Source organism: Salvelinus sp. IW2-2015, unplaced genomic scaffold, assembly GCF_002910315.2.
Source record: "Salvelinus sp. IW2-2015 unplaced genomic scaffold, ASM291031v2 Un_scaffold3378, whole genome shotgun sequence".
NCBI classification, from domain to species: domain Eukaryota; kingdom Metazoa; phylum Chordata; class Actinopteri; order Salmoniformes; family Salmonidae; genus Salvelinus; species Salvelinus sp. IW2-2015.
The window spans coordinates 85,478-110,717 of record NW_019944660.1 but is presented as its reverse complement, the minus strand read 5'-3'; positions in this window follow the sequence as shown (position 1 = coordinate 110,717).

Sequence of the window (25,240 nt, the reverse complement as noted above, 5' to 3'; positions counted from 1 at the left end):
GTTACATGGTTAATTCTGCATGGTTACGGGTTAATTCTGCATGGTTACATGGTTAATTCTGCATGGTTACATGGGTTAATTCTGCATGGTTAATGTTTAATTCTGCATGGTTACATGGTTATTCTGCATGTTACATGGTTAATTCTGCATGGTTACATGGTTATTTCTGCATGGTTACATGGTTAATTCTGCATGGTTACAGTGTTAATTCTGCATGGGTTACATGGTTAATTCTGCATGGTTACATGGTTATTCTGCATGGTTACATGGTTAATTCTGCATGGTTACGGTTATTCTGCATGGTACATGGTTAATTCTGCATGGTTACATGGTTATTCTGCATGGTTACATGGTTAATTCTGTATGGTTCATGGTTATTTCTGCATGGTTACATGGTTAATTCTGCATGGTTACATGGTTTAATTTCTGCATGGTTACTGGTTAATTCTGCATGGTTACATGGTAATTCTTCTTGGTTACAGGTTATTCTGCATGGTTACATGGTTTATTCTGCATGGTTACATGGTTAATTTCATGGTTACAGGTTAATTCTGCATGGTACATGGTTAATTCTGCATGGTTACAGGGTAATTCTGCATGGTTACATGGTTAATTCTGCATGGTTACATGGTTAATTCTGCATGGTTTAAGGGTTAATGTCTGCATGGTTACAGGGTTAATTCTGCATGGTTACATGGTTAATTCTGCATGGTTACAGGGTTAATTCTGCATGGTTCCATGGTTAATTCTGCATGGTTACAGGGTTTAATTCTGCATGTTACATGGTTAATTCTGCATGGTTACAGGGTTAATTCTGCATGGTTACATGGTTAATTCTGCCATGGTTACATGTTAATTCTGCATGGTTACATGGTTAATTCTGCATGGTTACATGGTTAATTCTGCATGGTTACATGGTTATTTCTGCATGGTTACATGTAATTCTGCATGTTACATGGTTAATTCTGCATGGTTACATGGTATCTGCATGGTTAAGTTAATCTGCATGGTTACATGGTTAATTCTGCATGGTTACAGGGTTAATTCTGCATGGTTACATGGTTAATTCTGCATGGTTACAGGGTTAATTCTGCATGGTTACATGGTTAATTCTGCATGGTTACATGGTTAATTCTGCATGGTTACATGGTTAATTTGCATGGTTACATGGTTAATTCTGCATGGTTAACTATGGTTAATTCTGCATGGTTACGGTTAATTCTGCATGGTTCATGGTTAATTCTGCATGGTTCATGGTTATTCTGCATGGTTACAGGGTTAATTTGGCTGGTTATGTTCATTCTGCCATGGTTACATGGTTATTCTGCATGGTTACTGGTTAATTCTGCATGGTTACAGGTGTTAATTCTGCATGGTTACATGGTAATTCTGATGTTCATGGTTAATTCTGCGATGGTACAGGTTAATTCTGCATGGTTACAGGGTTAATTCTGCATGGTTACATGGTTAATTCTGCATGGTTACATGGTTAATTCTGCATGGTTCATGGTTAATTCTGCATGGTTACATGGTTATTCTGATGTTATGTTAATTCTGCATGGTTACATGGTTAATTCTGCATGGTTACATGGTTAATTCTGCATGGTTACATGGTTAATTCTGGCATGTTACAGGGTTAATTCTGCATGGTTACATGGTTAATTCTGCATGGTTACATGGTTATATTCTGCATGGTTACATGGTTAATTCTGCATGGTTACATGGTTAATTCTGCATGGTTACAGGGTTAATTCTGCATGTTACATGGTTAATTTGCATGGTTACATGGTTAATTCTGCATGGTTCATGGTTAATTCTGCATGGTTACATGGTTAATTCTGCATGGTTAAGGGTTAATTCTGCATGGTTACATGGTTAATTCTGCATGGTTACATGTTAATTCTGCATGGTTACATGGTTAATTCTGCATGTTACAGGGTTAATTCTGCATGGTTACATGGTTAATTCTGCATGGTTACATGGTTAATTCTGCATGGTTACAGGGTTAATTTGCATGGTTACAGGGTTAATTCTGCTGTTACATGGTTAATTCTGCATGGTTACATGGTTAATTCTGCATGGTTACATGTGTTAATTCTGCATGGTTACATGGTTAATTTGCATGGTTACATGGTTAATTCTGCATGGTTAATGGTTAATTCTGCATGGTTACATGGTTAATTTGCATGGTTACATGGTTAATCTGCATGGTTACAGGGTTAATTCTGCATGGTTACATGGTTAATTCTGCATGGTTACATGGTTAATTCTGCATGGTTTACATGGTTAATTCTGCATGGTTACATGGTTAATTTGCAGGTTACAGGGTTAATTCTGCATGGTTACATGGTTAATTTCTGCATGGTTAACATTGGTTAATTCTGCATGGTTACAGGGTTAATTCTGCATGGTTACAGGGTTAATTCTGCATGGTTACAGGGTTAATTCTGCATGGTTACAGGGTTATTTGCATGGTTTACAGGGTTAATTCTGCATGGTTACAGGGTTAATTCTGCATGGTTACATGGTTAATTCTGCATGGTTACATGGTTAATTCTGCATGGTTACATGGTTAATTCTGCATGGTTACAATTGGTTATATTCTGCATGGTTACAGGGTTAATTCTGCATGGTTACAGGGTTAATTCTGCATGGTTACATGGTTAATTCTGCATGGTTACATGGTTAATTCTGCATGGTTACATGGTTAATTCTGCATGGTTACAGGGTTAATTCTGCATGGTTACATGGTTAATTCTGCATGGTTACAGGGTTAATTCTGCATGGTTACAGGGTTAATTCTGCATGGTTGCAGTGTTAAAACAGAAACATCTCAAAGGTTAACAGTTTAGGTATTAATTCTGAGTGGTTAAGGTTAGGGCTCAGGTTTGGAGAAGGCTTAAAACGAAATAAATTAAAAAAACGACACGCTATTACCATCAAGTATCATCAAGTCTGCTCAGGGCTTGCTGGGGCATTGTGAACTGTGGTGGTGCGATGTTCTGAGCTGCGTGCTCCGGCTGTGAGCGTGAAGAGTTCCTACCCAGTGCTGGGAAATCTAGTTTTTTTTTTTTTTTTGTGAGGAAGGCATATATGGACGTTCTCAGAACCTTTTAAAACGTCTGAAATCGAAGTCTATTTCTAGTGATCAGGCTGTACCACCACACACCACACACACACACACACACACACACACACACACACACACACACACACACACACACACACACACACACACACACACACACACACACACACACACACACACACAACACACACACGCACACCTTTCCTCAATTGTTACATTGCAACAAAAAGGTTCCTCTGTCATAAGCCCCCTGTAGGATAACAACACATCCTCTAGTCTCAGAGTTGAACATCTCTCTCACCGCTTCTTCTCCGAAATTGACACAAAGTTGAGAGTTGGCTGATGCCACCCACACAATACAGCCTTTTCCAGACACCGAAGTAGAGTTTGGTATTAGCCAGACTATATCTGTATGCCTTGAGGTGTAGCTTTTAACTGAGATTGCCTCATAGAGTTGCATCATCCTCCGGTCGTCCTGATAAAAACCTTCTTATCTCATATTACTTGAAGAACATTTTTCATGTCACTATCGATGATGCTGATTCACTCAACTGACATAATAATACACCGTTAGAGCAGAGTAGTACAATGCATTCATTCACTGTGTTCTCCATAAACCTTCACCCGTCCGGCACCCTAATAGAACATGTTATAAAACGAAATGTCAATCATTGACAGTTCTTTCAGACAATCGTTTATCTCAACTTTTTCTCACACAGTGCCAACAGAAAATATTCCTCCCCCACATTTTGTTGTGTTACAGCCTGAATTCAAAACGGATTCATATGTTTTATTCCATTTTCCCACAATACCCCATAATGAAAAGTGAAAACATGTTTTTTAGAATAAAAAAAAATGGTGCATATTTCTTAAAAATAAAAACGGAATATATAATAGTTTTAAATGCAGGCTGTAACCCACTAAGATGTTGGAAAAAGTCAAGGAGTGGGAATACTTTCTGAAGGCGCTGTATGTCTCAGAACTTTCTCCGTAGCCTGGTCAACTTGAGATGTGTGGTGAAATGTATAAATCATTGCATGCGGCATATTGACATTTTCATTGCGGCAAAAGTGGGAAGCAAGAGGATGATTAGCAGGCTATATGGTACATTTGCATACTAGGAGCGATAACCGCGTGCGTGCGGTAGGCTTTATACACGTCCCCGTCCCGAGATCATTCACGCGCTCAGCTCCGCTTAGCTCACTGATTTTGAATGGCGTTGAGTGACGTCACGAAACGCGGCACACTGGTGAGACTGTTTAAAGCGGTGAAGCATTTCAGGATGGATCTCAGAGACTAGGAACAGAGGGACACGCTGTCTGAACACTCCATGCGCCCCAGACAGAAGGCTTGATACATCGACACATACAGACAGAAGGCTTGATACATCGACACATACAGACAGCCGCAGACTGAGAGACTTGGAAGGATTTACTGAAACGGCGGCAAACTCTTATTTAACTTTTTTTTTACAGCACATGTGATTTAGTTTTTTCCTCTAAAAAACGGTGGAGATGTTGCATCCCCGTAAAGTTTTAATCATCTTATTGCTGGTGGTCGCGGAATGCGGAGCGATATCGCAGATGGGGGCTCAGGTCGGCGACTGCCCGTCCCGCTGTCACTGCGAGGAGGACGGCATGCTTCAGCGCGTCGACTGCTCGGATCTCGGGCTCACGGAAATCCCAGCCAACCTTAGCGTCTTTACTTCTTATCTGTAAGTCTCATTTTGGTTATTTTGTGCTTCGTGAGCGGTGAGAACGGGGCACCTGTGCACTTGGCACGGCACGGGCTTCTAGCCTACTAACTAACCAACTAGGAAAGAGCGCTTGTTTTCGTGCGTCTCTCTCTCTTTACTACAGTAATGAAGGCTAGTCAACTTTGACAGATATGAAGCCAGCCTCATTTGGTCTCGGCTCGCAGAGAGAGTAACGTGCAAGCTGTTTTCCAAATGTTAACCTTCACGTGGTACTTGTCAGGCAAAGAAACTATAGATAGGATTTAGTTGCATAAAGTCTACATTTTATTTGCGTGTTTGGTCTGAATTTACACCAGATGATTTTGTAAACCATTTTAGATTTACAAATATTATTTGAAAAAAAAAGCGCTATGCGGATTAATTTAACGAGGCAAGTCAGTTATGAACAAATTCTTATTTTCAATGACGGCCTAGGACCAGTGGGTCAACTGCCTTGTTCAGGGGCAGAACGACAGATTTTGTACCTTGTCAGCTCAGGGACTCGATCTTGTAGCCTTTCGGTTAATAATCCAACGCTCTAACCACTAGACTACCTGCCCCTAACTGCCGCTAACTTTAAACATAACTTAATCAACAATGGCTCAGTTGGTTCAATCATGGTGCAACTCCAGAATTGTTGTATCAATTATTTACATGGGCCACGTAGCGTACTGAGTAAATGCTTAAGTTAAGTTGGATAAAGTTAATGCTGAATTAACACGTTTTTTCCCGGTTCTATTACTGTTATTAATTAAATGCAGGTCTTATGCATACTTGTGTTGTATTGTGGAGTTGTTGTGTTGTATTGTGGAGTTGTTATACTGTGTTGTGTTGTGGAGTTGTTATACTGTATTGTGGAGTTGTTATACTGTGTTGTGGAGTTGTTATACTTGTGTTGTATTGTGGAGTTGTTGTGTTGTGTTGTGGAGTTGTTATACTTGTATTGTGGAGTTGTTATACTGTGTTGTGGAAGTGTTTGTGTTGTGGAGTTGTTATACTTGTGTTGTGGAGTTGTAATACTGTGTTGTGGGAGTTTGTTGTGTTGTGGAGTTGTTATACTGGTGTTGTGGAGTTGTTGTGTTGTGGAGTTTGTTATAACTGTGTTGTGTTGTGGAGTTGTTATACTGTGTTTGTGGAGTTTGTTATACTGGTGTTGTGGAGTTGTTATACTTGTTGTGTTGTGGGAGTTGTTGTAAAAGATCTTGTATTGTGGAGTTGTTTATATTGTGTTGTGGAGTGTTTGTGTTGTGTTTTTTGTGGAGTTGTTATACTTGTGTTGTGGGTTTGTTAATTGTAGTTGTGGTTGGTTGGAGTTGCTTGTGTTGTGGAGTTGTTATACTGTGTTGTATTGTGGAGTTGTTATACTGTGTTGTGGAGTTGTTAACTGTGTTGTATTGTGGAGTTGTTATACTGTGGTTGTTGGAGTTGTTATACTGTGTTGTGGAGTTGTTATACTGTGTTGTGGAGTTTGTTATATGTGTTGTGGAGTTGTTATACTGTGTTGTTTGTGGAGTTGTTATACTTGTGTTGTGTTGTGGAGTTGTTATACTGTGTTGTGTTTGTGGAGTTGTTATACTGTGTTGGTGTGAGTTGTCATTTGTGTTGTGTTGTGGAGTTGTTATACTGTGTTGTGGAGTTGTTTATATGTTGTGTTGTGGTGTTTATACTTGTGTGGTGGGTTGTTGTGTTGTGGAGTTGTTATACTTGTGTTGTGGAGTTGTTATACTGTGTTGTGGAGTTGTTATACGTGTGTTGTGGAGTTGTTATACTTGTATTGTGGAGTTGTTATACTGTGTTGTGGAGTTTGTTGTGTTGTGTTGTGGAGTTGTTATACTTGTGTTGTGGAGTTGTTATACTGTGTTGTGGAGTTGTATACTGTGTTGTGTTGTGGAGTTTTATACTTGTGTTTGTGGAGTTGTTATACTGTGTTGTGGAGTTGTCATACGTGTTGTGTTGTGGAGTTGTTATACTTGTGTTGTGGGTTTGTCATACTGTGTTGTGTTTGTGGAGTTGTGTATATCTTGTGTTGTGGAGTTGTTATACTGTGTTGTGGAGTTGTTATACTGTGTTGTTGCTGGAGTTGTTATACTTGTATTGTGGAGTTGTTATACTGTGTTGTGGATGTGTGTTATACTTGTATTGTGGAGTTGTTATACTGTGTTGTGGAGTTGTTGTGTTGTGTTGTGGAGTTGTTATACTTTGTTGTGGAGTTGTCATACTTGTGTTCGTGTTGTGGATGTTGTTATACTGTGTTGTGGAGTTGTTGTGTTGTGTTGTGGAGTTGTTATACTGTGTGTTGTGGAGTTGTATACTGTGCTGTGAGTTGTCATCTTGTGTTGTGTTGTGGAGTTGTTTTGTTGTGTTGTGGAGTTGTCATCTTGTGTTGTATTGTGGAGTTTGTTTGTTGTGTTGTGGAGTTGTCATACTTGTGTTGTGTTGTGGAGTTGTTATACTTTGTGTTGTGGAGTTGTCATACTTGTTGTTGTGGTTGTGGAGTTGTTATACTGTGTTGGTGGAGTTGTTGTGTTGTGTTGTGGAGTTGTTTATACTTGTGCTGTGGAGTTGTTATACTTGTGGTTGTGGAGTTTTCTTGGTATGGTTGTGTTTGTGTTGTGGAGTTGTTTATACTTGTGTTGTGGAAAGTTGTCATACTTGTGTTGTGTTGTGGAGTTTGTGTTGTGTTGTGGAGTTGTTATACTGTGTTGTGGAGTTGTTGTGTTGTGTTGTGGAGTTGTTATACTTGTGTTGTGGAGTTGTCATACTTGTGTTGTGTTGTGGAGTTGTTATACTGTGTTGTGGAGTTGTTATACTGTGTTGTGGAGTTGTTATACTGTGTTGTGGAGTTGTTATACTTGTGTTGTATTGTGGAGGTGTTGTGTTGTTATACTTGTGTTGTGTTATGCATATCTTCAGATCTTACAATATTATTAGAACATCTGAAATCCCAGGTGGAGTTTTTATCCCATGTAACAGAAACAGAACATCACATTTAAAAAAAAATATTATTATCATCTGATTTCAGAAACACAACCCACAGCCCCATGTTTAGTCTAGTTGCCCTGATCCTGACCCAGCTACATAAAAATACATTTTAAAACATACATTCCTGGTGGTGTCGATTCTCTCTATATTCCCCTGTCATCTATGGCAATTCAACAGGACACATAGATATTTCACAGCTCCCCAGGAATAGCAGGCTCACTGCATGGCATGGAGAGCTACAGTATGTCTGGCTGCCAAGCTAGCACACCGTCCTGGCAGGACGAGGACCAGCTCTCAGTATGGACCAGCCTGCCTGGCCCTGCAACGCTGGCATCAGACAGACAGGCATATCTTGATGTTTCACACACCTCAGAGGACGAAAGATGAGAGAATCCCAGGTGGAATCCCAGAGAGCTGGTTGGCCGCTCTTGCTCTCTTTCTCTCTTTCTTTCTCTCTTTCTCTCTCTTTCTTCCTCTCTCTTTTTTTCTCTTTCTTTCTCTTTCTCTCCTTCACCCCTTTATTCCTCTGTCTCTCTGTCTTATTCTCTCACTCGTTTTCTCTCACTCTCTCTATCCGTCTCACTGTACCCTTTCTATCTTTCTCTCTGTCCAGTGGAGAGGTGACGGGCTGGCTCCTGTGCTCTCTGTGTCTCTCTGTCTCTCTCTTCCTTTCTGTCTGTCTCCTTCTCTGTCTCTCTCTCTGTTTCTCTCTGTCTCTCTCTGTTTCTCTCTGTCTCTCTCTTTCTCTGTCTGTCTGTCTCACTCTCTGTCTGTCTCACTCTGTCTGTCTCTCTTTGTCAGTAACACCAGGAACAGTCCTGTCTGAGGTGTTGAGAGTTCTGTCATCAATTTTCTCCAGCACTTTGTCTCACTTGTGGCGGCTGGGCAGCACAGGCAGAAGAGTGCAGTTAGCTGTAGCAGGGCAGAGCAGACTCTTTTAAAGCATCGTTTGACTTCCTTCTGTCTGAGCTATTCTGAAGGTGATAAGGTCCGTGCTCCAAGCAGCATTAGATTAAGTATATGCATGACGTCTGTTGTCCACTACTTCTATAGGGAAACGTTAAGCCTGATGTGACAGTCCTTCTATAGGGAAACGTTAAGCCTGATGTGACTACTTTTATAGGGAAACGTTAAGCCTGATGTAACAACTACTTTTATAGGGAAACGTTAAGCCTGACGTGACACTACTTCTATAGGGAAACGTTAAGCCTGATGTGACACTACTTCTATAGGGAAACGTTAAGCCTGATGTGACACTACTTCTATAGGGAAACGTTAAGCTTGATGTGACTGTCCTTCTATAGGGAAACGTTAAGCCTGATGTGACAGTCCTTCTATAAGAAATGTTAAGCCTGATGTGACAGTCCTTCTATAGGGAAACGTTAAGCCTGAGTGTACACTACTTCTATAGGGAAACGTTAAGCCTGATGTGACACTACTTCTATAGGGAAACGTTAAGCTTGATGTGACTGTCCTTCTATAGGGAAACGTTAAGCCTGATGTGACAGTCCTTCTATAAGAACGTTAAGCCTGATGTGACAGTCCTTCTATAAGAAATGTTAAGCCTGATGTGAACAGTCCTTCTATAAGAAACGTTAAGCCTGATGTGACACTACTTCTATAGGGAAACGTTAAGCCTGAGTGGCAGTCCTTCTATAAGAAACGTTAAGCTGATGTGACAGTCCTTCTATAGGGAAACGTTAAGCCTGATGTGACAGTCGTTCTATAGGGAAACGTTAAGCCCGATGTGACAGTCCTTCTATAAGAAACGTTAAGCCTGATGTGACAGTCCTTCTATAAGAAACGTTACGCCTGATGTGACAGTCCTTCTATAAGAAACGTTAAGCCTGATGTGACACTACTTCTATAGGGAAACGTTAAGCCTGATGTGGCAGTCCTTCTATAAAGAAATGTTAAGCCTGATGTGACACTACTTCTATAGGGAAACGTTAAGCTGATGTGACAGTCCTTCTATAGGGAAACGTTAAGCCTGATGTGACATACTTCTATAGGGAAACGTTAAGCCTGATGTGACACTACTTCTATAGGGAAACGTTAAGCCTGATGTGACAGTCCTTCTTTAGGGAACGTTAAGCCTGATGTGACACTACTCTATAGGGAAACGTTAAGCCTGATGTGACAGTCCTTCTATAGGGAACGTTAGCCTGATGTGACAGTCCTTCTATAGGGAAACGTTAAGCCTGATGTGACAGTCTTTCTATAGAGAACAGTTAAGCCTGATGTGACAGTCCTTCTATAGGGAAACGTTAAGCCTGATGTGACAGTCCTTCTATGGGAAACGTTAAGCCTGATGTGACAGTCCTTCTATAGGGACACGTTAAGCCTGATGTGACAGTCCTTCTATAGGGAAACGTTAAGCTGACGTGACAGTCCTTCTATAGGGAAACGTTAAGCCTGATGTGACAGTCCTTCTATAGGGAAACGTTAAGCTGATGTGACAGTCCTTCTATAGGGAAACGTTAAGCCTGATGTGACAGTCCTTCTATAGGGAAACGTTAAGCCTGCCATACAGGTTGATGTGACAGTCCTTTACAGGGAAACGTTAGCCTGATGTGACAGTCCTTCTAGGGAAACGTTAAGCCTGATGTGACAGTCCTTCTATAGGAAAATTAAGCGTGATGTGACAGTCCTTCTATAGGGAAACGTTAAGCCTGATGTGACAGTCCTTCTATAGGGAAACGTTAAGCCTGCCATACAAGGTTGATGTGACAGTCCTTTACAGGGAAACGTTAAGCCTGCCATACAAGGTTGATGTGACAGTCCTTTACAGGGAAACGTTAAGTCTGCCATACAAGGTTGATGTGACAGTCCTTCTATAGGGAAACGTTAAGCCTGCCATATAAGGTTGATGTGACAGTCCTTCTATAGGGAAACGTTAAGCCTGCCATACAGGTTGATGTGACAGTCCTTCTATAGGGAAACGTTAAGTCTGCATACAAGGTTGATGTGACAGTCCTTCTATAGGGAAACGTTAAGCCTGATGTGACAGTCCTTCTATAGGGAAACGTTAAGTCTGCCATACAAGGTTGATGTGACAGTCCTTCTATAGGGAAACGTTAAGTCTGCCATACAAGGTTGATGTGACAGTCCTTCTATAGGGAAACATTAAGCCTGCCATACAAGGTTGATGTGACAGTCCTTCTATAGGGAAACGTTAAGCCTGATTGTGACAGTCCTTCTATAGGGAAACGTTAAGCCTGCCTACAAGGTTGATGTGACAGTCTTCTATGGGAAACATTAGCCTGATGTGACAGTCTTCTATAGGGAAACGGTAAGCCTGATGTGACACTACTTCTATAGGGAACGTTAAGCCTGATGTGACAGTCCTTCTATAGGGAAACGTTAAGCCTGATGTGACAGTCCTTCTATAGGGAAACATTAAGCCTGCCATACAGGGTTGATGTGACAGTCCTTCTATAAGGAAACGTTAAGCTTGATGTGACAGTCCTTCTATAGGGAAACGTTAAGCCTGATGTGACAGTCCTTCTATAAGGAACGTTAAGCCTGATGTGACAGTCCTTCTATAGGGAAACGTTAAGCCTGCCATACAAGGTTGATGTGACAGTCCTTTACAGGGAAACGTTAAGCCTGCCATACAAGGTTGATGTGACAGTCCTTTACAGGGAAACGTTAAGTCTGCCATACAAGGTTGATGTGACTTCCTTCTATAGGGAAACGTTAAGCCTGATGTGACAGTCCTTCTATAGGGACACGTTAAGCCTGATGTGACAGTCCTTCTATAAGGAAACGTTAAGCCTGATGTGACAGTCCTTCTATAGGGAAACGTTAAGCCTGATGTGACAGTCCTTCTATAGGGAAACGTTAAGCCTGATGTGACAGTCCTTCTATAGGGAAACGTTAAGCCTGATGTGACAGTCCTTCTATAGGGAAACGTTAAGCCTGATGTGACAGTCCTTCTATAGGGAAACGTTAAGCCTGATGTGACAGTCCTTCTATAGGGAAACGTTAAGCCTGATGTGACAGTCCTTTACAGCGCAGACTTTTCCATCCATCATCCTTCCTCTTCTGCAGACTGAGCCCTGTGAGCATTACACAGCTGGTAAATAGCCCTCAAGAGGCACACACACACACGTACACACATACACACACACACACACATATACACACATACACACACACACATATACACACATACTTACAAACACATACACACACACACACATATACACACATCACACACACACATATACACACATACTTACAACACACACACACACACACAACACACACACCACACACACACACACACACACACACACACACACACACAACACACACACACACACACACACACACCACACACACACACAACACACACACACACACATATACACACATCACACACACACACACACACATACACACATTACACACACACATTACACACACACACAACACCACACACATCACATTACACACACACACACATATTAAATAGAGTTAAGTATAGTAACTGAGCGTTGCTCGTAAAGCATCTGAACGTTGGCCAAAAGTGTTTCAAAACAGTCACCTTTTTGTTTGGGCAGATCATTTGAAATCAACACCTCATGGTGGGTACCTGGAGAAGTGACAGTGGGAGGGCATGGGAGTTTGTGGTGGTGGTGGTAGGAGAAGGGAGTAACCGCTGTAAAAGTACTACAAATAATAGCAGAGGGGGAAAAAAGCTTTGCAAGTCATAACTTATAGGGCCCATAAAGAGCCGTGCGCTGAGCAGGTGGAAGATTAAACACATAGAAAGTCTATTTTAAGCATCACATTGAAGCTTGTGATTTAAAAAAAAACTATTCACGTACTTGAAGATTTAAGCTTTTCACTTTGTTCTCGAATGAAGGGTCTAACCTCCATCACTGATAGACTACATCGTTCTTCACCGAGGGAATTTGTTTTCTTTCTCCTGCAATCGGTGCGTGTTTGTGTTGCAAAGCATGTGAACTTATGGGTTTATGCTTATGAGCTGTCAAACAGTTTCCCACCGCTGTTTGAATGCAATTACGCAATGAGAACAACCTTGTTAGATATATGTCTCTCTCTCTCTCTCTCTCTGTCTCTCTCTACTGTCTCTCTCTCTGTCTCTCTCTCTCTGTCTCTCTCTCTGTCTCTCTCTCTGTCCTCTTCTCTGTTCTCTGTCTCTCTCTCTGTCTCTCTCTTCTGTCTCTTCTCTCTTGTCTCTCTCTCTGTCTCTCTTCTGTCTCTCTTTGTCTTCTCTCTCTCTCTCTTCTCTCTGTCTCTCTCTCTGTCTCTCTCTCTGTCTCTCTCTCTGTCTCTCTCTCCGTCTCTCTCTCTCTCTGTCTCTCTCTCTGTCTCTCTCTCTCTCCTTTCAGTAAAACATTTTCTGAGGAGAACGGGCTGCCGCCGCGACATGAATTCATGTAAATTATGGAAAAGAGAGAGATGGGGTGTGGTGGAGTTGACTTTGTCTGTGTACCAAATTGATCCCTGTTCTACATAGAGCTCTGGTCAAAAAAAATGGTGCACTATGGACCTAGTCAAAAGTAGTGCACTATGGGACCTAGTCAAAAGTAGTGCACTTAATAGAGAATAGGGTGCAATTGCCTATGTGTTGTGATGAGGGAGGTGAACTCACTAAGCTGCTCTCTAAACCATGGCTGAATCCTGCAGACGCTAAATGTTGCCCTAAGACGCACACACACGCACACGCACGCACACATGCACGCTAATGTTGCCCTGGGTAGATCCTTCACTCAAGACCCGTCTGGTCTAATCGGTCCACTTGTCAAGGGACTAATGTCTGTCTGACGTTCAGTCATCATAACGCCTCTTCTTCCATTAGTTTAATGAGCCCGCCAGGGAACGCATCAACACCAGCAGGCCCTGGGGCTTCCTTCATATCCTTCACATCACGATTCACAGGACAACAGAGCCAGTGGAATCGCTCATAGCACTTTTCACATGAAGGAGAGAGGATTAGAGTCCCAGACTCAAACAATATGAAGATGTTAGCACATGATGGTACAGGAACATTCAGAGCAGTGAGAAATGAGGGATGGTTTTCTATAACGCCTCCGGTTCCCTTCTGTCCCACGTAGCTATTAGTACCTGTCCTGTCTACATCTTTATAGAATCACAACAAACACAGGAACTGTCCTGTCTACATCTTTATAGAATCACAACAACACAGGAACTGTCCTGTCTACATGTTTAGAGAATCACAACAAACACAGGAACTGTCCTGTCTACATCTTATAGAATCACACAAACACAGAACTGTCCTGTCTACATCTTTATAGAATCACAACAAACCACAGAACTGTCCTGTCTACATGTTTATAGAATCACAACAAACACAGTACCTGTCTGTCTACATGTTTATAGAATCACAACAAACACAGTACCTATCCTGTCTACATGTTTATAGAATCACAACAAACACAGGAACTGTCCTGTCTACATGTTTATAGAATCACAACAAACACAGAACCTGTCCTGTCTACATGTTTATAGAATCACAACAAAACAGGAACTGTCCTGTCTACATGTTTATAGAATCACAACAAACACAGGAACTGTCCTGTCTACATCTTTATAGAATCACAACAAACAGACTGTCCTGTCTACATGTTTATAGAATCACAACAAACACAGTACCTGTCCTGTCTACATGTTTATAGAATCACAACAAACACAGTACCTGTCTGTCTACATGTTTATGAATCACAACAAACACAGTACCTGTCCTGTCTACATGTTTATAGAATCACAACAAACACAGTACCTGTCCTGTCTACATGTTTATAGAATCACAACAAACACAGGAACTGTCCTGTCTACATGTTTATAGAATCACAACAAACACAGGACTGTCCTGTCTACATGTTTATAGTCCAACAACACAGGACCTGTCTGTCTACATGTTTATAGATCACAACAAACACAGTACCTGTCCTGTCTACATGTTTATAGATTCACAACAAACACAGTACCTGTCCTGTCTCATGTTTATAGAATCACAACAAACACAGAACTGTCCTGTCTACATGTTTATAGAATCACAACAAACACAGGACCTGTCCTGTCTACATGTTTATAGAATCACAACCAAACACAGGACCTGTCCTGTCTACATGTTTATAGAATCACAACAAACACACGTACCTGTCCTGTCTACATGTTTATAGAATCACAACAAAACACAGTACTGTCTGTCTACATGTTTATAGAATCACAACAAACACAGTACCTGTCCTGTCTACATGTTTATAGAATCACAACAAACACAGTACCTGTCCTGTCTACATGTTTATAGAATCACAACAAACACAGTACCTGTCCTGTCTACATGTTTATAGAATCACAACAAACACAGTACCTGTCCTGTCTACATGTTTATAGAATCACAACAAACAGGAACTGTCCTGTCTACATGTTTATAGAATCACAAACAAACACAGGACCTGTCCTGTCTAACATGTTTATAGAATCACAACAAACACGGACCTGTCCTGTCTACATGTTTATAGAATCACAACAAACACAGTACCTGTCCTGTCTACATGTTTATAGAATCACAACAAACACAGTACCTGTCCTGTCTACATGTTTATAGAATCACAACAACACAGGAACGTTCTGTCTACATGTTTATAGAACACAACAAACACAGGACCTGTCCTGTCTACATGTTTATAGAATCACAAACAAACACAGACCTGTCCTGTCTACATGTTTATAGAATCACAACAAACACGTACCTGTCCTGTCTACATGTTTATAGAATCACAACAAACACAGTACCTGTCCTGTCTACATGTTTATAGAATCACAACAAACACAGTACCTGTCCTGTCTACATGTTTATAGAATACACAGTACAGGTGAATGAACCAGGCGTACCCCCTAGCCTGCTACCACTGCCCTCCAGCCTGCTAATCCCCACCCTCTGATCCTATTCATAATATTAGCTTAATGGTTGCGGAGGGTTTTTGGCTGAACGGGGAACAAGGAGGTTTGGTTTACAGTGTTGGAACACACACACACACACACACACACACACACACACACACACACACACACACACACACACACACACACACACACACACACACACACACACACACACACAACACACACACACACAACACACACCACACACTGTGTTGGACCTCGGTATCTCAGAGGTTGGCTCTGAAGTTTGTTGGATTAATTAGTGCAAGAGAACACTCTTCGCCGTCTTCTTGGCAGTTACAACAGGACCTGGCATTACATAAAGAGTCAACAGCCACAGCCACGGGATGGGAGGGAGGGCGTGAGAGGCAGAGAGAGAGAGGTAGAGAGGGAGAGAGAGAGAGAGAGGGAAGGAGGGGGAGAGGTAGATAGAGGAGAGAGAGAGAGAGACTGAGGGACAGAGGTAGGGAGAGAGAGAGAGAGACAGAGGGGACAGAGGTGCGAGGAGGGAAGGAGAAAGAGAGGGCAGACAAGCCTGACTAATTCCCAGCAGTAGGAGATATACAAGTGGTTTGCCTCCCTTTGGCTTAAGAGCTAATTTCAATCATTTATCAATACCTTCCTCTGTTAAAGCTGGCAAAGTTCAACCTCTCTCTCTCTCTCTCTCTCTCTCTCTCTCTCTCTCTCTCTCACACACCTCCTGCGTAGAACTGTCATCAGCCAAAGTTTAAGAATAAAGGTTTTTGTAAACTTGAAAAATCTTCCCTCTCCCTCCCTTTGCTCTAATTAAATAGCACAATAAAGCTACTTTGAGTTTCAAATCCTCAGATATGCACAAGCTTTTTTTTTTACACAGGGATTTTCAAGGTCTTGATAATAAACCCATGGAGCTGTTAGTATAACACCTGTCTGTCTCTGTCTGTCGGCCCGCATGTCTGTCTGTTGGCCCGTCTGTCTGTTGCTCTGTCTCTGTCTGCCGGCCTGTCTGTCTGCCGGCCTGTCTGTCTGCCGGCCTGTCTGTCTGTTGGCCCGCATGTCTGTCTGTCTGTTGCCCTGTCTGTCTGCCGGCCTGTCTGTCTGTCTGCCGGCCTGTCTGTCTGTCTGCCGGCCTGTCTGTCTGTTGGCCCGTTTGTTGGCCCGTCTGTCTGTTGTCCCGTCTGTCTGTTGGCTGAATTTAGACCTATCCACCTCATTTTCAAACGTTGCTATGGGCACAGCCAAACAGCGGAAGTGATGGACTCGACTTGAGCTTTACTTCCCTACTGCAGCGCACAAACTCACCACAGTAAATCATTTGAAAGAGTCCATTTATATCTTATAAAAGCCAAGTAAACAAGTATAAGGGTCATTTAATATTTATTTAATTCAAGTTCGATAACGTTAGCTAGGCTTACTAGAAGGCTAGTTCTGTTGTGATTATAACATTAGTGGTGTCAGAGTTAAGGCCCAGGCCATCCACCAAGCCAATAACTATATAATGATAAACTATAGGTTATATAACTATAATGATAACTATAGGTTATATAACTATGAATGATAACTATAGGTTATATAACTATAATGATAAACTATAGGTTATATATAACTATATAATGATAAACTATAGGTTTATATAACTATGATAGTAAACTATACGGTTATATAACATAATGTAAACTGTAGGTTATATAACTATAATGATAAACTGTAGGTTATATAACTATATAATGATAACTATGGTTATATAACTATATAATGATGAACTATAGGTTATATAACCATATAATGATTAACTATAGGTTATATAACTATAATGAGAACTATAGGTTATATAACTATAATGATAAACTATAGGTTATATAACTATATGATAACTGTAGGTTATATAACTATATAATGATAAACTATAGGTTATATAACCATATAATGATTAACTATAGGTTTATACTATAATGATAAACATAGGTTATATAACTATAATGATAACTGTAGGTTATATAACTATATAATGAATACCTATAGTTTTATACACTATAATGATGAACTATAGGTTTATAACTATAATGATGAACTATAGGTTATATACTATAATGATGAACTATAGGTTATATAAACTATAATGATAAACTATAGGTATATAACTATAATGATGAACTATAGGTTATATAACTATAATGATGAACTATAGGTTATATAAATATAATGATAAACTATAGGTTATATAACTATATAATGATAAACTATAGGTTATATAACTAATAATGATGAACTATAGGTTATATAATATTATATGAACTATAGGTTATATAACTATAATGATGTAAACAATATAGGTTATATAACTATAGTGATACTTAGGTTTATTAACTATATAATGATGAACTATAGGTTATATAACTATAATGATGAACTATAGGTTATATAACTATTAATGATTAACTATAGGTTATTAACTATATAATGATGACTATAGGTTATATAACTATATAATGATGAACTATAGGTTATATACTATATAATGATGAACTATAGGTTATATAACTATATAATGATTAACTATGGTTATAAACATATAATGATGAACTATAGGTTATATAACTATATATGATGAACTATAGGTTATATAACTATAATGATGAACTATAGGTTATTATAACTATATGATTAACTATAGGTTATATAACTATAATGATGAACTATAGGTTATATAACTATAAATGATGAACTATAGGTTATATAACTATAATGATGAACTATAGGTTATATAACTATATATGAGAACTATAGGTATATAACTATAATGATGAACTATAGGTTATATAACTATAATGATAAACTATTAGGTTATATAATATATACTATATAGTTAATAACTATAATGATGAAACTATAGGTTATATAACTATATAATGATACTATAGGTTATATAACTATATAATGATGAACTATAGGTTTATATAACTATAATGATGAACTATAGGTTATATAACTATAATGATGAACTATAGGTTATATAACTATATAATGATGAACTATAGGTTATATAACTATAATGATGAACTATAGGTTATATAACTATAATGATGAACTATACGGTTAATAATACTATATAATGATGACTATAGGTTATAATATATATGATAACTATAGGTTATATAATAGATAAACTATAGGTTATATAACTATAATGATGAACTATAGGTTATATAACTATATATGATAAATTATAGGTTATATAACTATATAATGATGAACTATAGGTTATATAACTATAAAACGTTGGTAAGCATCCACACTAGAGGAAAGTGTATTGTTCTACAGTCCTACACCTGTCAATCAAACTGATCAACACATCCTACTGCACACTGTTAATAATGTGGTACACAAGACCATTCCTGAGGTCTCTGACACACAGATACTGGTTCAGACCATTCATGATACTGGTTCAGACCATTCATGAGGTCTCTGACACACAGATACTGGTTCAGACCATTCCTGAGGTCTGTGACACACAGATCTGGTTCGAGACCATTCATGATACTGGTTCAGACCATTCATGAGGTCTCTGACACACAGATACTGGTTCAGACCATTCCTGAGGTCTCTGACACACAGATACTGGTTCAGACATCCTGAGGTCTCTGACACACAGATACTGGTTCAGACCATTCATGATACTGGTTTAGACCATTCCTGAGGTCTCTGACACACAGATACTGGTTCAGACCATTCATGAGGTCTCTGACACACAGATACTGGTTCAGACCATTCAAGAGGTCTGTGACACACAGATCTGGTTCAGACCAGTCATGAGGTTCTGTGACACACAGATACTGGTTCAGACCATTCATGAGGTCTCTGACACACAGATACTGGTTCAGACCATTCAAGAGGTCTCTAACACACAGATACTGGTTCAGACCAGTCATGAGGTCTGTGACACACAGATACTGGTTCAAACCATTCATGAGGTCTCTGACACACAGATACTGGTTCAGACCATTCATGAGGTCTGTGACACACAGATACTGGTTCAGACCATTCATGAGGTCTGTGACACCACAGATACTGGTTCAGACCATTCATTGAGGTCTCTGACACACAGATACTGGTTCAGACCAGTCATGAGGTCTTTAACACACAGATGGCCAGTATAGGTGTATCAGCAGGCCAGTAATACGGTGTATCAGCAGGCCAGTAATATGGTTGTATCAGCAGGCCAGTAATATGGTGTATCAGCAGGCCAGTATATGGTGTATCAGCAGGCCGGTAATATGGTGTATCAGCAGGCCAGTAATATGGTGTATCAGCAGGCCAGTAATATGGTGTATCAGCAGGCCAGTAATATCAGCAGGCCAGTAATATGGTGTATCAGCAGGCCAGTAATATGGTGTATCAGCAGGCCAGTAATACGGTGTATCAGCAGGCCAGTAATACGGTGTATCAGCAGGCCAGTAATATGGTGTATCAGCAGGCCGGTAATATGGTGTATCGCAGGCCGGTAATGTGGTGTATCAGCAGGCCAGTAATATGGTGTATCAGCAGGCCAGTAATATGGTGTATCAGCAGGCCAGTATACGGTGTATCAGCGGCCGGTAATATGGTGTATCAGCAGGCCGGTAATGTGGGTATAGCAGGCTAATAGGTGTATCAGCAGGCCAGTAATATGGTGTATCAGCAGGCCAGTAATATCAGCGGGCCAGTAATTGGTGTATCAGCAGGCCAGTAATATGGTGTTCAGCAGGCCAGTAATATGGTGTATCAGCAGGCCAGTATATGGTGTATCAGCAGGCCAGTAATATGGTGTATCAGCAGGCCAGTAATATGGTGTATCAGCAGGCCAGTAATATGGTGTATCAGCAGGCCAGTAATACGGTTGTATCAGCAGGCCAGTAATACCGGTTGTATCAGCAGGCCAGTAATATGGTGTATCAGCAGGCCAGTAATACGTGTTACAGCAGGCCAGTAATATGGTGTATCAGCAGGCCGGTAATATGGTGTATCAGCAGGCCAATATGGTGTATCAGCAGGCCAGTAATATGGTGTATCAGCGGGCCAGTAATATGGTGTATCAGCAGGCCAGTAATATGGTGTATAGCAGGCCAGTAATTTGGTGTATCAGCAGGCCAAGTAATATGGTGTATCACAGGCCAGTAATATGGTGTATCAGCAGGCCAGTAAATATGGTGTATCAGCGGCCAGTAATATGGTGTATCAGCAGGCCAGTAATATGGTGTATCAGCAGGCCAGTAATATGGTGTATCAGCGGCCAGTAATATGGTGTATCGCGGCCATAAATGGTGTATCAGCAGGCCAGTAATTGGTGTATCAGCAGGCCAGTAATATGGTGTATCAGCAGGCCGTAATATCAGCGGGCCAGTAATATGGTGTATCACGGGCCAGTAAATATGGTGTATCAGCAGGCCAGTAATATGGTGTATCAGCAGGCCAGTAATATCAGCGGGCCAGTAATATGGTGTATCAGCGGGCCAGTAATATGGTGTATCAGCAGGCCAGTAATATGGTGTATCAGCAGGCCAGTAATATGGTGTATCAGCAGGCCAGTAATATGGTGTTCATCAGCAGACCAGTAATATGGTGTATCAGCAGGCCAGTAATTGGTGTATCAGCAGGCCAGTAATATGGTGTATCAGCAGGCCGAATATGTGTATAGCAGGCCAGTAATAGGGTGTATCAGCAGCCAGTAATGGTGTATCGCAGGCCAGTAATATGGTGTATCAGCAGGCCAGTAATTCAGCAGGCCAGTAATATCAGCTGGCCGTAATATGGTGTATCAGCCGACCAGTAATACGGTGTTCAGCAGGCCAGTAATATTGTGTATCAGCAGGCCAGTAATATCAGCAGACCAGTAATACGGTGTATCAGCAGGCCAGTAATTGGTGTATCAGCAGGCCAGTAATATCAGCCGACCAGTATACGGTGTATCAGCAGGCCAGTAATACGGTGTATCAGCAGGCCAGTAATATGGTGTATCAGCAGGCCAGTAATACGGTGTATCAGCAGGCCGGTAATACGGTGTTCAGCAGGCCGGTAATATGGTGTATCAGCAGCGTAAATATGGTGTATCAGCAGCATATGGTGTATCAGCAGGCAGTAATATGGTGTATCAGCAGGCCAGTATATGGTGTATCAGCAGGCCAGTAATACGGTGTTATCAGCAGGCAAGTAATAAAGGTGTATCAGCAGGCCAGTAATACGGTGTATCAGCAGGCCAGTAATACGGTGTATCAGCAGGCCAGTAATACGGTGTATCAGCAGCAGTATACGTGTATCAGCAGGCCAGTAATACGGTGTATAGCAGGCAGTAATCCGGTGTATCAGCAGGCCAGTAAATACGGTTATCAGCGGCCAGTAATACGGTGTATCAGCAGGCCAGTAATACGGTGTATCAGCAAGGCAGCAGCTCTAATACGGTGTAATTCAGCAGGCCAGTAACGGTGTATCAGCGGCCAGTAATACGGGTGTATCAGCAGACCAGTTAATACGGTGTATCGCAGACCAGTAATACGGTGTATCAGCAGGCCAGTAATATGGTGTATCAGCAGACCAGTAATATGGTGTATCAGCAGGACAGTAATATGGTGTATCAGCAGGCAGTAATATGGGTGTATCAGCAGGCCAGTAATATGGTGTATCAGCAGACCCAGTAATATGGTGTATCAGCAGGCCAGTAATATGGTGTATCAGCAGGCCAGTAATATGGTGTATCAGCAGGCCAGTAATATTGGTGTTATCAGCAACCAGTAATATGGTGTACAGCAGGCCAGTAATATGGTTTCAGCAGGCCAGTAATATGGGTATCAGCAGGCCAGTATATGGTATCAGCAGACCAGTAATATGGTGTATCAGCAGACCAGTATATGGTGTATCAGGCAGGCCAGTAATATGGTGCATCAGCAGGCCAGTAATATGGTGTATCAGCAGGCCAGTAATATGGTGTATCAGCAGGCCAGTAATATGGTGTATCAAGGCCAGTAATATGGTGTATCAGCAGCGGTAATATGGTGTATCAGCAGGCAGTAATATGGTGTATCAGCAGGCCAGTAATATCAGCAGGCCAGTAATATGGTGTATCAGCAGGCCAGTAATATGGTGTATACGCTAACAGAAACATGCTAATGCAGGGATTTCTAGTGTGGCGCATATGATATGATAATATGATAATATGATAATATGATAATATGATGATATGATGATATGATGATATGATGATACGTGAGCGAGGAGGAAGTTGTATGTTGAGGGGGGCAGCTAGCAGGGGGATTGTTGTTAGTTGTGACTGTACGTGACACTTTCCTTTCAGTGTGGTATTATGTTCTTACTCTCTCTCTATATCTCTACCATGTCTCCTTGACTGACTTCTGAGGGATGTTTTGAACGGTTCTCCTCTACCACCTGTTGACTAATGTTTGACAGAATGGTGTGTGTGTGTGTGTGGTATGGTGTGTGTGTGTGTGTGTGGTGTGTGTGTGGTATGGTGTGGTGTGTGTGTGGTATACAGAGCAGCACAGCGCCAACAGCATGCCTTGGGTTGCGTGACCTGTGAAAATTCCCATAGGGCCATTCTGCCTGTCACAGGAAGTGCAGGGCTCGGTGTGATTGTGGTCCAGATATAATCAGAGGGGGTCACAGCAGTGTGTGGTGTGGACCGAGACCAACACAAGCCATTCAGTATCTGCTATAGTTAATTTCCTCTGCTGATGGTGTCAGACGGTTAGTTGAATGTGGTTTGTACCTCTCTCTCAAGAGAAGTTGCCTGTCACCTAGGGGAGCCATAACCCAATATGAAAGAGAAGTACCCTGTCACCTATGGGGAGCCATAACCCATATGAAAGAGAAGTTCCCTGTCACTATGGGGAGCCATAACCCAATATGAAGAGAAGTTCCCTTGTCACCTATGGGGAGCCATAACCCAATATGAAAGAGAAGTTCCCTGTCACCTATGGGGAGCCAATAACCCAATGTGAAAGAGAAGTACCCTGTCACCTATGGGGAGCCATAACCCAATGTGAAGAGAAGTTCCGTGGTCACCTATGGGGAGCATAACCCAATGTGAAAGAGAAGTTCCCTGTCACCTATGGGAGCCATAACCCAATGTGAAAGAGAATGTCCCTGTCACCTCTGGGGAGCCATAACCCAATATGAAAGAGAAGTTCCCTGTCACCTATGGGGAGCCATAACCCAATGTGAAAGAGAAGTTCCCTGTCACCTATGGGGAGCCATAACCCAATGTGAAAGAGACAGTTCCCTGTCACCTTATGGGAGCCATACCCAATATGAAAGAGAGTTCCCTGTCACCTTGGGGAGCCATAACCCAATGTGAAAGAGAGTACCCTGTCACCTATGGGGAGCCATAACCAATGTGAAAGAGAAGTTTCCCTGTCACCTATGGGGGCCATAACCCAATGTGAAGGAAGTTCCCTGTCACTATGGGGAGCCATAACCCAATGTGAAAGAGAAGTTCCCTGTCACCTATGGGAGCCATAACCCATATGAAAGAGAGTTCCTGACCTATGGGAGCCATAACCCAATGTGAACAGAGAAGTTCCCTGTCACCTTGGGGAGCCATAACCAATGTGAAAGAGAAGTACCCCTGTCACCTATGGGGAGCCATAACCCAATGTGAAAGAGAAGTTCCCTGTCACCTATGGGGATGCCATACCCAATTGAAAGAGAAGTTCCCTGTCACCTATGGGGACCATAACCCAATGTGAAGAGAAGTTCCCTGTCACCTATGGGGAGCCTAACCCAATGTGAAAGAGAAGTTCCCTGTCACCTATGGGGAGCCATAACCCAATGTGAAAGAGAAGTTTCCCTGTCACCTATGGGGAGCCATAACCCAATGTGAAAGAGAAGTTCCCTGTCACCTATGGGGAGGCCATAACCCAATGTGCAAGAGAAGTACCTGTCACCTATGGGGAGCCATAACCCAATGTGAAAGAGAAAGTTCCCTGTCACCTATGGGGAGCCATAACCCAATGTGAAAGAAGAAAGTTCCCTGTCACTCTGGGGAGCCATAACCCAATGTGAAAGAGAAGTCCCTGTCACCTATGGGGAGCCATAACCCAATGTGAAGAGAAGTACCCTGTCACCTATGGGGAGCCATAACCCAATGTGAAAGAGAAGTTCCCTGTCACCTATGGGGACCCATAACCCAATGTGAAGAGAAGTTCCCCTGTCACCTATGGGGAGCCATAACCCAATGTGAAGAGAAGTTCCTGCACTATGGGGCCATAACCCATGTGAAAGAGAAGTTCCTGTCATATGGGGAGCCATAACCCAATATGAAAGAGAAGTTCCCTGTCACCTATGGGGAGCCATAACCCATATGAAAAGAGAAGTTCCCTGTCACCTATGGGAGCCAGTAACCCAATATGAAAGAGAAGTTCCCTGTACCTATGGGAGCCAATACCCAATGTGAAAGAGAAGTTCCCTGTCACCTCTGGGGAGCCAAACCCAATGTGGAAAGAGAAGTCCCTTCACCTTCTGGG